Source organism: Ctenocephalides felis, unplaced genomic scaffold, assembly GCF_003426905.1.
Source record: "Ctenocephalides felis isolate EL2017-DRISC unplaced genomic scaffold, ASM342690v1 CF-g0.4_SCAFFOLD_01886, whole genome shotgun sequence".
NCBI lineage: Eukaryota > Metazoa > Arthropoda > Insecta > Siphonaptera > Pulicidae > Ctenocephalides > Ctenocephalides felis.
Genome location: NW_020538040.1, coordinates 105,272,113 through 105,289,648, shown reverse-complemented (window position 1 = coordinate 105,289,648; position 17,536 = coordinate 105,272,113). Strand labels below are relative to the sequence as shown.

Here is a 17,536-nt window from a genome sequence, read left to right as displayed (position 1 = left end):
TATTAGTGCGCGGCCAACTTGTACAGGTGCGATTTCAAAAATTTGAAAGCATGTTAGTCAGTCCAATTTTAATTTTTTTGACTTTGAATCGGTTCACCAGAGTTACATTTTTTGTTGCCAAACATTTTTGATGCTGCTAAATATGTGCCAGACGTCAATTTATTTATTAATTTGTTTGAAAATTCAAATCCTTTTAGTCTGTCTGTAATTTTAATATTATTTTCATTAAGGGTGTAAAACATAAATTTAATTTACCAGACGTTTCTGTGGTTGTTAAGCATGTCTGGCAACAAAAAAAGTTTGGCAATATGATACTAGTAGACGAAGACAATTGCCAAATACATTGGTGTGAATGAAACAAAAAACTATTTTCAGTTGTGTGTATTTCTAATGTTAATTAGCGTTTATATACAAACATAATACAAATCTAAACTTAAAATCACAAATTTGTTTAGACATTCCATATACGCTCCATTTCCTGAAATATTGCAATAAATTGTACTCATAGTGTGCTTTGCTTGTTAACATATAATTTTATTATTATTTTTTACTTTCCTGATCCTTCTATTATAATTTTTAGAAATATACCTAGAGAAATACAAGAATTGCGCATAAATGCAAAAATTGCGCATTGATGCTAAATTTGTTAGGTAATTATTGAAAACATTACACAAGTAAAGGTCAACTGGTAAAGTTACACATTAGTTGATTTATTTATCAAAATGAATATAAACAAATACAAACGAACATAAGATACATACTTTAAATATGATTGGGTGTAACTTTGTGTTCATTCTTTTGTCATTTTTAATTTTTTTAAATTAAAAAAATAATTTTTAGTACCTATTATCTTTGTTTTCACAATTTTTGTTTATTATTATTATTATTAGTATTTTATATTTTTACCCTTTTTTAGTTTTAAAATTTTATTTTTCAAATTTTTGTTTTCATCTTTAGTGTCTTTAAAAATATTCAAATTTAATATTAAATATTAGATAGAAATTTTATCTATATTCTATCTATACTTTACATTTTTAGTTTTTGATTTAACATTTTTATTTCACTTGAGACCCCGCCCTGTTCCCTTATTTGCAAGCCTCTTCTCTATCTCTGCTCCCATTTGAATAATACTTTTTCTTAGCTATAATTATAAGCTATATTACTTAATATGACATCATACAATAGATAATTATTGTATGTAACATTAAGGTTTTTTTCATGTAATATTATTATAAAATCTTTATATTTTTACAGATTGATGAACTATTCAAAAAACATTACTGGCTACTGAATAAACGTTCCGAACTATCGACGAATAACAAGTTAATTATTTATAAATGTATTTTTAAACCAGTGTGGTCTTATGGGATTCAACTATGGGGCACCGCCAAAAAAACCAATCTACAGATTATTCAGCGAGTGCAGAACAAGATCATAAGGCAGGCACTGAATGCACCTAGGTACGTTCCCAACTGGCTGATTCACCAGGACAGCAACATAATGACAGTAAATGAAGAAATTCAACAAAAAACAAACAACTACAAAAAAAGAATAGACGAGCACCCAAATTACTTGGCCAACAAAGTATACTCAGAAGCGCGCCCAACAAGACTAAAACGAAAAATTCCAAATGATCTTATAACGCGCATGCTTCGGTCACATCGAAATTGATTTGCGTTCATGCGCATTGCTCAAAAAACGACTCGGGAACATATAAAACACTCATCATACCAGTTTCCATGCTTCCGCAACCCGGTTTCGTATGACAACATCCGAAATGAAAATAACTCCTTTTCTTACAACTTACGACGCACTGTTTGATCGTTTGCACGCTGGCTTTTACTTACTTAGAGATTAGGGAGAAAATGAGATGTCTATGTTCATATATTCATATAGAACAATAGGCATCTAATTTCTAAAGTAGTAAGATTCTTGAAAATATTTACTTAGCATTTATGTATAATTCGATAAGTGTAAATTATTATTATTATTATTGTTATTATTATTATTGCTATTATTATTTTTATTATTATCATTATTATTATTATTATTATCTTACTATTTCTATTATTGTTATTTTGTTATATTTTATTATTTTTCTAGTATTATTTTATTATTCTGAAATTTTATTTATATTATTTATTGCTTATATTTTACATTAAATCATATTACGGATATTATTTTCATGTAAATTTTATCCTTTGCTCTTTTATTTATTTAAATTTATATTATTATTTATCAATATTACTTGATGTTAATAAATTAGCAGTTGTAATAATTATTGAAATTAAAAAAAAAAAAAAAAAAAAAATTACCAGTCCAAAATCGGTGAACTATTGCTCAAGCCTTTGTTTTTAAGTTTTTTAGTTTTTATCGATTCGTAAATTTCAAATTCGTTTTAAAATCCGTTCATGTTTGAATAAAAACTTTGATCATGCTTTTTACAAGTAAAAATCGGCTGTAAAAATCATAAACAATAAATAGTCCACGAGAAATAAATTAGATAAAACTTGTAAAGTCCATGGATATTGAAACTGTAATTAAAATTTACGAATCGATAAAAACTTTCAAAATCCGCGAAATTTGAAATTTGTTCATGATTTTTTTTTTCAAAGTTTTTATCCATTTGTCAATTTTAATTTCATTTCAATACTTTCATAATTCGTTCATAATTATTTTTAAAGTATTTATATTGATTCGTAAATTTTAATTTCAATTTCAAAATCCGTGAATCAAAATTGTCAAACTTGAAACGAACTAATAGGACTGTCAGCTTGTAATGTTTTTTTTTGCAGGGTTCAAAAACGTTTTTCTGTGCTTGTAGGTCACGTTGGTGGTTACTGTGTCTCTTTTTAATCGTTTTTTTTTTTTTTTTTTGTAACTTACAGTGCTCTCCGTGACTCTAAGCGGCTCATCGTCGCCCCTGCCGATGTTCGAAGGGATTCTTCTAGTCTTCACCGGGATTTCAACCAGCACACCAACTGCGTCGTGCTACGGGAATATACGTAAAATTTTGTGCAATTATAGTATGTATATATAATAAAATTAAATAAAATACAAATCACCCAACACATTTTCCTTTATATTTATTAAAGTTTTTTTACGAAATTTTGTCAGGTGTCAAGGTCGAAAAGGGCCATTTAATTTTTAAAATTAATTTTGGAAGAAAAATTGTGTCGCTTTCAGGGATTGATCAGATGACCATCAACTCGAGGTTATAAAATGTGTTGGTCTCCCTACAATACCGGCTATTTGATGACTAAGAAAAAATCGACGAAAAACTTTTTTGGGAAAGGCTTTTATGCAAACAGTTTTCATAGATCTTATAAAAATACTGTTTTGTTAAATTAATAAATTGCTTAGGGGTTCGAACTCGATACCCAAAACAAGAACGATTGCTATTGCAATCATTGCAGTACAAGCGCAAAAATATGTCAAAACATGAAAAGGCGATAGTAACCGTCGCATACTCTCTAATTGTCCATGATATTTTTTCCAAAAAATTCTCTTTGTCCGTGATTTTTTTAGAAGTTTTTTTTTTCATTTCAGTTTAAAAATCTGTGGACTATTGTCAATTCGTTTGAAGGAAATTAGAATATCATTGTAGTGAAAAAGCGTGGACTATGCTTTGCTTTTTAAATAAAATTGAATTGTTTTGTTTGTTTTTCGTCGAAAAAATACACTGGTTTTCTTAGTTAAATTTTTATCAAAAAAATATTTCTTGTTCTTTTGTGAAATCTTTATTAAAAAAATGTGGACTATACATATATACACTCGGTTTCTTTTAGCAAATTTTCATCGAAAAAAATACACTTGTTTTTTTTAAGCAATTTTTTATCGAAAGATATATACTTGGTTTTTTATTAACATTTTTTTGACAAGTTTGAATAGACTGAAAAGCGTGGACTATAAATACACTGGTTTTATTAGCAAATTCTTGTCAAAAAAATTACTTGTTCTTTTGTGAAATCTTTATTGAAAAAAATGTGGACTATCCATATATACGCTTGGTTTTTTTTAGCAAATTTTTATCAAAAAAAAATACGCTTGTTTTTTTTTAGCAAATTTTTATCGAAAAACATACACTTGGTTTCTTTATTAACAATTTTTTTTGTCAAGTTTCATTAGGCTGAAAAGAGTGGACTATAAACTTCGCTTTTTAAATAAAATTGAATTGGGTGGAAAATGTAGATTCTTTTGACATGCTTGAATTGAGTGAAAACCTGTGGATTACATACTTTGCTTTTTTAATAAAATTGATTTGAGTGAAATATAAATATTTTGACACATTTTGATTTGTATGAAAAATCATGGACGTCCATAACTTTGTGACAAGAAAGATTGAAGTGAAAAATGTTAATATTTTTGACATGTTTGAAATGAGTGAAAAACCATGGTCCATGACTTTTTCACGAGATTGAAGTGAGTGAAAATGTTAATAATTTTGATATGTCATAGTAAAAAACTGTAGACTATTTCAATCGATGTTTTTTCACTCACTTCAATCCCGTGAATAAAAAAAACAAAAACGGTTTTTCACTCTACTCAAACATGTCAAAAATATTGATTTTGACCATGTCAACATGCACATTTTCACTCACTTCAATCTCGAAACACTTCAATCACAAAAAAAATTTGGGGAAAAACCATGAACTCATTTTTGGAAAAAAATGTCAATTCGAGAGATCGGGACAGATGCATGTCGGACTTTGGAAATTGCCAAGCGCAGCCGCCTATTTATAGGTATAAAAATTAATTAGTTAAGTGTATTTTAAGTCAACTCTTTTACCACTTACAAAATGTTGTACCGGACAAATACAAGATTGCTGAGAGTTTACTACATATGCCACAGATGTCGCGTGCGTAATTCGTATGCATTTTTCAATAGCACATTCTCTAAAATATAGAATGCATGCGCCTAAGCTAATCGACCATCATTGTTTGTGGGTGTTAGAACTTCTTTGGTCTGCCAATACTTTTGACTTATATATACATATAATATATACAAGGTTTTATCTATAAATGGCAACTTTAAGTTGTCTTCTTCCAATTCTCGCTGTGCAGTACTGGTCATGGCAACGGTTACCATGACAACGTAATTCGCAAAATTTTTTTACTGGATGTTTTATGTTGGCGACGATAATCGCAATCGCAATGTTAACTAGCACATTTTCACTCATTTCAATCTCAATCATAGTAAATGGTTTTTCATGGCAACGGTTACCATGCAACGTAATCCGCAAAATTTATTTATTTTCTAAAAATAATTTTCCCCAAATTTTTTTTCTCGAAAAAGCACCGATAATGGTTTTTTAAATGGTTTTTCATGGCAACGGTTACCATGGCGACGGTTACCATGCAACGTAATCCGCTAAATTTATTTACAGGGAGTTTTACAAATTGCAATGCCAACATAAAACTTCCTGTCATGGTAACCGTTGCCATGGCAACCGTCGCAAACATGAAACTCCGCAAGTTAAAAAATTTTGCGGATTACGTTGCATGGTAACCGTTGCCATAAAAAACCATTTACTGTGATTGAGATTGAAATAAGTGAAAATGTGCATGTTAATATTGCGATTTGCGATTGCGATTTTCGTTGCCATGGCAACCGTCGCCAACATAAAACTCCGTAAGTAAAAAAATTTTGCGGATTACGTTGCGTGGTAACCGTTGTCATGGCCGTTAATATTGCGATTTTCGTAGCCATGGCAACCGTCGCCAACATAAAATTCCGTAAGTAAAAAAATTTTGCGGACTACGTTGCGTGGTAACCGTTGTCATGGAAACCGTTGTCATGGTGACCGTTGCCATGAAAAAGCATTTACTGTGATGAAATACATTTTGGGCAAAAAATTTTGCAGATTATGTTGCATGGTGTGGCGATATCAAGCAGGCTGGTTTTTGATTTGTAAAAAACAATGGGACATGTCATGTATATTTTTGATATCGAAAATATTTTTATAGTTAATAAATTTATATTTTTTTATTATGTTGGGAGTTTCTAATTAAATATATTATCATAATCATTACAACTCCCACATTGGTGACCCCGACGTGATAGATGAAGACAAAAAAAAGGAGTTTTATTTTTCGAGGATTTAAGAAAAATTGATTTTGACGCAGCACCATAATCACTGGTCTTCAGAGACGACCTATAAGGTACGTCCAGTCCAATCCATCATAGTTAACGTACTTACTATCTGGATCAGACTTCCGAGGTTACTCATTTGGTATACCCAGACCTCAGTATTTATTGCTGACAAAAAAAATAATTTGGAGCCTGAACTTTTCATTGGAATGCAATTCAACCTCTCTTTCTCTGTTAACTCAACAAATCGTCTTATAATGCTACCTCCCATTATCGGTGACAACGATGAGTCAAAACAAAATTTGACATAATTTATTGGATTCCACAATTCTGGACTCTTATGTCAAAGAAACCAATGATCCTGATTTGGATAAAGAGCCAACTTCTTTCTCTGATCGGAACTCATCAGATACGAATGCAACACTTGCAGAAATGGAAACTGTACCCATAAATTATGCATTCTAAACATTAAGTTATTCTGATATAACTAATACCCATTAGATCGAGGCTGAATATTAGAAGTTCACCGACATCGAGGTACAGGAAATTTTCCACATTTTTTTTTTTAAGTCAGAACCTTATGCAGAATATGGAGTTGATGGCAGGTCAAATCACCACATACGGTGGATCTGCTGACGAAACATGGAAATTTGTAACTGACCAGTATTACAACACTGGTCTGCTATAATCTGCTTTCCCACCACATTTTTATAACGTGTTTCCCTGTATTTTTTTTTTAAACTGTGAGATCAACACTGGGCAGGGAGTGTGTGGCGATATCAAGCAGGCTGGTTTTTGATTTGTAAAAAACAATGGGACATGTCATGTATATTTTTGATATCGAAAATATTTTTATAGTTAATAAATTTATATTTTTTTATTATGTTGGGAGTTTCTAATTAAATATATTATCATAATCATTACAACTCCCACAATGGTAACCGTTGTCATGGCAACCGCCATGAAAAACTATTTACTGTGATTGTGATTGAAATGAGTGAAAATGTGCATGTTAACATTGCGATTGCAATTTTCGTTGCCATGGCAACCGTCGCCAACAACTCCGTAAGTAAAAAAATTTTGCGGATTACGTTGCATGGTAACCGTTGTCATAGAAACCGTTGCCATGGTAACCGTTGCCATGAAAAACCATTTACTGTGATTGAGATTGAAATGAGTGAAAATGTGCATGTTAACATTGCGATTTGCGATTGCGATTTTCGTAGCCATGGCAACCGTCGCCAACATAAAATTCCGTAAGTAAAAAAATTTTGCGGACTACGTTGCGTGGTAACCGTTGTCATGGTAACCGTTGCCATGAAAAAGCATTTACTGTGATGAAATACATTTTGGGCAAAAAATTTTGCAGATTATGTTGCATGGTAACCGTTGTCATGGCAACCGCCATGAAAAACTATTTACTGTGATTGAGATTGAAATGAGTGAAAATGTGCATGTTAACATTGCGATTGCAATTTTCGTTGCCATGGCAACCGTCGCCAACAATTCCGTAAGTGAAAAAATGTTGCGGATTACGTTGCATGGTAACCGTTGTCATGGTAACCGTTGCCATGAAAAAGCATTTACTGTGATGAAATACATTTTGGGCAAAAATTTTTGCAGATTATGTTGCATGGTAACCGTTGTCATGGCAACCGCCATGAAAAACTATTTACTGTGATTGAGATTGAAATGAGTGAAAATGTGCATGTTAACATTGCGATTGCAATTTTCGTTGCCATGGCAACCGTCGCCAACAATTCCGTAAGTGAAAAAATGTTGCGGATTACGTTGCATGGTAACCGTTGTCATGGAAACCGTTGCCATGATAACCGTTGCCATGAAAAACCATTTACTGTGATTTACTGTGATGAAAAACGTTTTGGGCAAAAAATTTTTGAAAAAAAAATTTTTGGAAAAAAGTTGCCTTTGCTTTTTTGGAAAAAAAATTTTTTAGAAAAAAAAGTCGGAGTAAATATTTTGGAAAAAAAAATGTGGGAAAACCATCTTTGGTTTTTCCCCCCCACAATAGCCGCAGACAACGGGCGAGGACATAGGCACCATACCATTATCTTCCGATGCCCGCGATCCAGAAAAGTCAAGATAAGACGACCGAATCAGGTTCTGCTCCGGCGCACCTCGAGGCATGCTGCGAACGAGAGGCCTGACAGAAATGATTGATTCTCACTTGACACTCAACTCACTTAATACCTGAGTTGTGCAACTCGAGTGCAATGAAACGGCTTTTGGGTCGATGTTTCGTAGTCGAGCCCGCAGTATTTCGAAGCGTGCGCCATATAGCCATTTGGCGCCATCTCGATACGTCTAATACCACAAGTTATACAACTGTTGCACTGTAACTTGCACGTGCAGCAGAGATGCCAGTGGACGAGATTGTTAAATCGCTTCGAATGCGGAGGAAGTCGTCCTCATGTTGGGTGTCTCGAGTTCGAATCCACAAGCGATTTTATTTATTTTTATTTTTTCAATCAATTTCATATGGATAGTTTTATTTATTTTATTTTAGACATCATATCTGTTGCATAAACTTTCAGCAATCAGGTGCAAGCAGATCAAACAAGTGAATATTATTTACTTTGATTACATTTAATAACTTGTACAACAATATGGACTACATTTTATAAGTGGTAAAAGAATTAACTTAAAATACAATTAATTGATTAATTTTTATACATTTTATAAACATTTTTGGGAAAAAAAATTTGGGGAAAATAAATTGTGAAAGAAATTTTTGAGGAAAAAAAATCTGGAAAGAACCATGAACTAGCCTTTGATTTTTCAGGAAAAAAAATTTGGCGAAAAAATTTTTTGGGTAAAAACCATGGACTATATTTTATATAAGGACTATACAATCCTTGATTTCTTAGGAAAAAAAATTGGGTAAAAAATTTTTGGAAAAAAAAATTGTTTGGAAAAAAATTTCGGGGAAATAATTTGTGGTTAAAATTTTTGGGAAAAAATCCATGGACTATATCTTTCATTTTTTGAAATTATAAAACAAGTATCACCTCAATCCAAGTGATCCATCCCTTCAGAAGTGGTTAGGATAGTGGCAAATTCGCAAACATCACCTGCACTGAAGTTGTAAGTAGTCTGAAGTTCATGCCTGAAAGAATTTGTTTTTCTTTTAAATTTTTGTGAATATCGCATTTTTTTAAAAAATTTACGCATATAAAATAGTTTTGGATCCTTTCCAAAATTTTGAAAAAAATATTTTCAAAAATTAAAAAATTTTGGAATCTTTAGAAAATTTTGAAAAAACGCACGTGTTGAAAAATATTGAGAAAGAACTGGTAAAATTACATGGACAAACATTTGATGAAAAAAACTTTTTGGGAAAAAATTTAGAGAAAAAAAATATTTGAAAAAAAATTTTGGGAACAAAATTTCTTTCACATTTTTTTTCCAAATCCTCAACCCTCTACCATTTCTCTCTGTCTCTCTCTCTTTCCCCGCTCTGGCAATCTGACATCGGGCAGCGCGATGTCCATTTTCAATTAAAAATATAGATCAAAAATATTTTTCCAATTGAAAATAAGCCCATCTCGGACACTGCGTTGGAGTTTAACTCAGCTCACTGACCTGCCCTAGGGCAGCACTACGCATTATATATATATATATATTTCGATATAATATATATTTCGATAAATATTTGAAAAAAATACGTGTATAGTCACTTTTTCTAAATAATTTGCTAAAAACGAAACAAGTGTACATACACATAAATATATACACTATACACTTAAATTTTTTTCAAACTATTATCGACAAAAAAAAGTGGAATATATATACAGTCAACCCTCGGCTTACGCGGCACTCTGAGTACGCGGTTCCCATACTACGCGAAGCTAAAAATCCGACATCCCTCCGACTACACGGACTTCCTATTACACGGTTTTTATTCAACAGTCTATAAGTTCCTTGCGCAACCTATGAGTGATTATAGGAACTTGATATCAAAAGAATATTAATGTAAGTTTTGTTATCGACTTTTATCTTTTAGACATGCCTGATTGTATAATAGCTGCCTAAGAACACGTCTGACCTGACTACTGCGTCGCGCCAATTTTTGAATGGGTTGTCTATGTCATACATGTCATTTCGTCCGTATTACTCCTACTTCAAGTTGTATTTTTTGGTCTCCATACAGCACGATAAAAATGGTGCGATTTGTACCAACTCTGAGTCTCTCATAGCATGGTTCTCATCTGCACTATGTAAGGTTCCAAAGAACGCATTACGAATTAGCCTGAATTGTATGTTAAATACAAGTTTTTTATAGCACGGTCCCCATACTGCACAGTATGTCCGTACACACTTGGTCTTTTTATTAAAACTCTTGTTTTTTTAGTGTTATTATAATTTTGCAAATAAGTGATAACTCTGATGATTCAAGTACATTTTTAAAATATTTTTAATTGATTTTATTTAAATCAATAACATTTAGAACATATAGATAAAATAAATGAAGATGATCTATAATTTCATATAACGAACTAATAAAATAGTTTGATCATTGTTTGAACAGAGATATTCAAAATTTTGAATAATGCAGATTGTGTGCTATAATAAGAAATATAATAACATTTTCAAATTTAAATTATTTTCGCATGTCCTCCTACAGAAGTATTTTTAATTGGCAGCTACTAACAATAAGAAAATCAACAAAAACACAGTATAACTACTAAAATAATGAAATTGATTTAATTATATATCATTACAATAAAATGAATTAAACAATTTTAGAAAAAGTAATTTAATATTTTTAAATCTACGATCATAATAATTTGGAAGGGAGTTTTTTTTTTTCAATAAAAAATTATAGATAGAAAATATAGTATTTGGATTACTTTCATGACATCAGCTTAAAATTTACTAAACATTTGTAGATCCTCCTACCTTTTATTAGATATACAAAAAGCTAGTATTTGCTTAAATTATTGGTGTTTTATAATTGTTGAAGATATTTAGGTCTACTAACAACTTGTTAACTAATATAAAATATTCATTTCAAATAGTGATGCAAGCTCAATTCCCACTTTTATTTTCAACCACTAGGAATTACTTTTTGCATGAACAACACATTTGCTTATTTCTAAAAATATTTGAACTGCATTTTATTGTAAAATGTATGAGTGGACTCAATTAAAACTGTTTGATTAACTTTTCAGTTTGTTGGTTTTTATGCAACATCAATATAATTATGATAAAGCACACTAGTATGGAAAAACTGATGTTTCATGGCCATTCAAATGTTTTTATAAAACTATAATTGCATATGTACCAAATATTAGCATTCTACATACTCAACATTAAGAGTTGAAATGAATATAAAAATCATTTTAATAAGTTAGAAAATACATCTAAATTATTCACAATTATATCTGGTTTGAATAATTTTAGTCTTGAAAGTTTTAAATGGTCAGATTGACAATATTTAGTTCATATGCATATGATGTTCTAAACTCGAAATTATATAAATATGGGTATAAATTTACATCTCTCATTATGTAGAGCCGCATTCCAAGCTCACGAATGACCACTTTGGCAAATATGCATGGCTAATTACAATTATCATAATGCTTCTACCATCTAAATACTAAATAAATAATTGCAAAACCTTCGCAAATAAAATTTATACAACAAACTCATTAAATATATTTCTATTTTAATAATTACCACTACATCACTGCACAATAATATTGTAAAGCTTTTTTGTAAATAAATACATTAAAAAATTTGTCTCTTATAAATAATACAAATCTAGTAATAAATTAAGAGATTTTTTCATTTCAAATAGTTATCAAATTCATTTAGAGATTGTTCTAATTATTTACATTTTTGTGAATCATTCATAGAATGTCTGTGATATGCTCCGCTTCAACAAGCAAACTGTGTTGAGCACCATTGGTATATTAAATGTAAATTACTTTGTTACATATCTCAATACATAGTTCTATAATTAAAATTATATATGCTACACTTAATACAACTATATACAATCTAAAATTGACTCCATTTGTGCTTGTCCAACAGCAAATTCATATTTTTTCTATATTCATATAAATGTGCATCTGTTTTTTTTTTTAAATTTTTCTAACATATCACAATATAGTTAGACCTATCAACAATCGTTGACTTCAAACAAACACTTCAATGGAAGCAACAGTTTTGCACCCATCAAGATTTTTTTATATCCAATAACTTGCATGTCTTTTCTTTGGGCAATAAATTATTTATAGATACAGTGCTCGATTCTGAATTATTTAACCCTGGATTTACAGCTACTGAAGATCTGAAACTCAAAACTTTAAATATAGATATATGTCTATGTCTGTATGTTTTCATATATGTAAGTAATTCTAAGATTGCTTTAATGTTAATAGAAGATATATTTACGGTAAAATAGTAATGCAAATATAAGAGGAGATATTTGAATATGATTATATAATATAAATATTATTATTGAACTCTGCATAACCATATTAAACTAATATATCCAAAATTTGCAATATATCTAACTCATAGTTAATTTAATGTAAAATGCTTTGTATTTTTCAAAATATTTGTGAAATATTTTATACTCTGACTTTTAATAATTATAGAATAAATCAATATGTTCACTAAATGTATATATTAAGCATACTAATCAGTCTTGAATAAAAATAATAAGTTAAAAATATTTTATATAAAATTCGTAGTATAAATTGTATGTTAGAAAGGACAGTCATAATTGCTTAACAAAGATTACCTGTTGTGTCGCATATGACTTCGTACTAAGTCACTGTTTACGAGGGCGGCAAGTAAGCTAAGTTCTCCTGCCATAACGGTGGCGCAAATGATGCGCGCCAGAGATTTAGCATTTTCGGCAGGCTGCGCAGGATGAGCACCCTTTACACCCAGCATTTCTAAACAAGCACCTTGTCCAGGTAGAACGGTACCGCCGCCTAGCAGATTGGTGAAATAAATGGATCAACAATCATTCAAGAATTTTAATTAAATGCAATACTGTCTATATCTACTATTGTTCGTGAAAAAACTCTTTAGACAAGTAATTTCATTGATAAATATAATTTGTAATTTGTAGACTCACCTATTGTTCCTACTTCTAAAGATGGCATTGTGCAGGTCATGTATAGATCTTCATTATTATCGCCACATACTTCCATTCCCGTTGAACAATTGCTACTGGTAACATTTTGTGCTGGGTCTTGACCAGTTGCTATAAAAATAGCTGTCACCATATTTGCGGCGTGTGCGTTATTACCACCTATACTGCCAGCCAAAGAGGTGCCAACCATATTTTTCAATTTGTTACATCTTACTAACGTAGCAGCATTTGTTCTAAAAACGGAACTCAACACTGTACCCGGTATGACTGCATCACACACTACGCGTTTACCGCGTCCTTTAATCCAGTTTATTGCTGCAGGCTTCTTATCAGAACAATAATTACCACTCAAACTAACAATTTCCATATCAGGAAAAACTTTCTGCACGTGCCTCAATGCCATTTCAGCACCTTTAGAGACCATGTTCATGCCCATAGCATCTCCAGTGGTGGCGCGAAATCGTACATATAATTGAGGACCATCCATACCAACATATATTTCTTGTAATCGTGCAAATCTTGATGTAGAATCAAAACTTGCTTTAACCGCTTCAAAGTTTGCGCGTCTCTCTAGCCAATTTTTGGCGCAATCGGCACGTCGCACGGTCGGAAAGCGATACAGGGTGCGCGGGTCATACCTACGTCTTCCACGACGCTGTTTACACCGCGGGCCAACAGAGTTTACATCCACGGTTGGTACTTGCCACCAACGCGCCTTCGGTAGTTGCCATTGGTACGTAATATTTGCGTCCATCTAAGAGCAGGGGTCCAGCAAATCCTACTGGCACTTGAACGTAACCGAGAACATTTTCACAACAAGCGTTCATTACGCGAGAATAATCATAATCTAGGTATGGAAGATCGCGTAGTGCAGTGTCGGAGAATAATCCTTCGGAAGTAAGAATACGGCGACGTAATTTGACACCACGTTCATCGTCGCCGACTGCTGCTTCTATGCCGACTGCTGCTTCTATGCGGTATAAAGGTATGTGACGAGCACGTACAAGCAATGCGACTTCGGCGTCAGTCAAAGCAGCAGCACCACGTTCGGAACGATAAATTTCAAGGCAAACATCGAGTGACCGTGGCTCCGGTTCTACCTCAACTTCATTTGACTGACTTTCTTCAATCATAGTTACTGTTTTGTTTGCCTTGTCTTCCGTTGCTTCATCTCCTATGCCAAAAATGGGACGTTCGCGTTCACGATCTCTCATAGTAGTAGCGTTGTTGCTGTTATCTGTGTTTTCGCTTTCAGACATACGCAATTGACCCGCTAACTGCTGCTGGTTATCTTCGAAAAATATGAATTTGACGGCAAGTGCAGCTAATAGTATCAATATAACAATTTGCTCTGCACCAACTGCCATCCAACGCATCAAGTGTCCAGGCAACGATGTTTCTTCAGTGCGATTCTGGGTCATAGTGCGATGTTGCTCAGATCCTACTAGCGGAGCGGCCGGACCATCGTGATCGCCGCCGTCTTGCAAACTCCAACGACTAATAACGAATGAACAAAGGTAAGTTTATCTATTCTAGTTTCATTTAAAACATTTACTTAACATACAATGAATAGCGCATCCCCGATCCCCTCTTACATTAAGGTCGAGTCAGTGTCAAGTTTGACGCTTGAAATATCTTGCAAGCCATTGTGATGAAAAATAGAACAAATAAAGACGTACATGGTACTTCCTGAAATAACTGATCTAACTCGATAACGCTAATAATGACAAAGTGAGAGTCATTACACATGAAGTGACAAGTTATAAATAAATTGGAATTACAAAAGTCATAGAGCAATAAGCTTTTGTATTAAACGAACATATTATAGAGCATCAACTTCAAAAATTCGTTTTAGAATTAATTGAACATTACTGAATAAATGAAATTTAAATTGAAATAAACAAAATGTATTCATATCTACCTATGGGCATGAACTATCATGAGGCCGACAGACATTATTACTTTTACTCGTTGAACAACTGGATTTGGTTTCTGGTCCTCTTCGTGTAATGCTTTGGCCAATAGTGCTTCCCCACGTCCCAAATTACTACCCTCTCCGGTTCGAGATAACTGCAAGAAATTTAAAGTAAAAATGACAAAAATAGTGGGAAAACAATTTTTTAGATATATTTAGAAAGTAATGAGAACTAATATTTCAAACTAACATAAAAATGTCACAAATCAATTTATAAAGTATGTTCATAGGACGCCTTTTGCTATTAAATATCAATTAGCAATGACCATGGCCTTTTGCGGGATACATAGTAATGATTTGACGCGTAATGTTTTAAATGGAACATTTTTTGTCTGATTAGATAGCAACATAAATATTTTAATAATAATTTTTATTGATACTAGAAACGTGCATATTAACAGTTATTAGGCCCTGTGTAAGATTGACTCAATATATAAATTATTTATAGAAGTTTGTGAACCACAAACCACTCTAAAGAATATATTTTAAACCACGTTTATTATTTAAAATAATAAACTCACCTCCAGTATTAGGGACAAGCAGGCTGGATAAAATGTCATAAAAACTACGTAATTTACAAGAACTGAAAGACAAGCAAAACAGCAAAGAACTTCCAGCCTGGGCACTCCAGACAGCGTTCCAACTCCAATGACTAGAGCTTCGACTAGGGTATCCAGTGTTATCGTTGGACCAAGAAGTGACATTCCACGAGCTATGTTCTGCGTCACCTCTGCCTGAGAAGAGGCGCTGAGGGCCAGTTGAGCCAACAACGCGGCCTTCGACAAGTCATCAGAAGGAGGAAGAAAAATAGCGCATCCCTGAAATTTATAAAATTATTATTTATTCATAGTACATACGCATATTTAGCTTCCACATCCAAATAAAATCAAAGTCTCCAAGCGTAACGATTTTTTCGCTTTTTCACTGATTAACTTTAGTTTGAACTCCCAGGAAAGGAAGGCAATTCAATGTAGTAACACACAATACATATACATATATAAAAGGTTCAAATATTGTTATAAATACTGGAATTTCAAAGTAATATTACTAATAATGATATGATTTATTATTACATATTTACAAAAAATCAGCTATAGTTTCTCTCGCAATTCAATTTTCATTGTAAACATGAAGTTTACTTTAATAATTATAAATAGCGGTAATAAGCCTCCTCACAGTGCTACAATATGTAAAATTACAGATCTACTGCAAATTAAATGTTCACATTCATGTTTTGTATTACACTGTAAATATGTCAAGAGCGAAAATATAACTCATGTGGATTCGAAAAGTGTTTATATTGTGGAACAAAAATATAGCGAATAATGATATGATTTATTATTACATATTTACAAAAAATCAGCTATAGTTTCTTCGCAAATTCAATTTTCATTGTAACATGAAGTGTTACTTTAATAATTATAAATAGCGGTAATAAGCCTCCTCACAGTGCTACAATATGTAAAATTACAGATCTACTGCAAATTAAATGTTCACATTCATGTTTTGTATTACACTGTAAATATGTCAAGAGCGAAATATAACTCATGTGGATTCGAAAAGTGTTTATATTGTGGAACAAAAATATAGCGAAATGTTCTATTTCTAACATGCGAATTCTTGAAAGACTTATAGAATTTTCCTCGACTTGGAAGTATGCCGTTTTGTGTTAAAATTGGGTTTTTGTTCATTTGCGTATTGTTGACTTTGCTAGTTATGAAACCATGCATTGTGCACGTGCCGAACTTAAAATAAACGCCCATCACATGTTAAACGCAAATAAATTAAGTATATTGTATTTATAAATAATATGAAACGTAAAAATTATTCTAAACTAATTAAATGCTCACGACAAGATTTATAGACATAAGTTAATACATTAAAAGATTTTTATTCACTAATTCTATTTATCTTCATACTTGTGAGTTCAAAAGACGCGTCTAACTTTCCATCTAAAAAAATCTATGTACATATTTAAAAAATTAAAAAATAAAATATTAAATTTAGTAAAAAGTAAAAAATAAAAGCGATTTTTGGTAAAATTATTGAATCAATAGAAAAAGTATTAAACTATATTAAAAACAACTTTAATTTGAAAAATAAAATATTAAATTTAGTAAAAGTAAAAAATAAAAGCGATTTTTGGTAAAAATTATTGAATCAATAGAAAAGTATTAAACTATATTAAAAACAACTTTAATTTGAAAAATAAAATTTGGAAAACTCACTTCAGGTCACTGATATCACTGCGCAAGAAGTTGATGACGCTCGAGCTGAAGACAAAACTGGAAAACACTGTGAACAGACCGGCGATGGCTGAAAAAAAATTAAATATTTA

General features: G+C 31.8%; 1 pseudogene; it reads right to left on the bottom strand.

The window, feature by feature from the left end:
- Window positions 1-11,504: 11,504 nt before the first annotated feature.
- The window catches only part of LOC113376670, a 125,236-nt pseudogene continuing 119,204 nt past the window's right edge, over window positions 11,505-17,536 (bottom strand).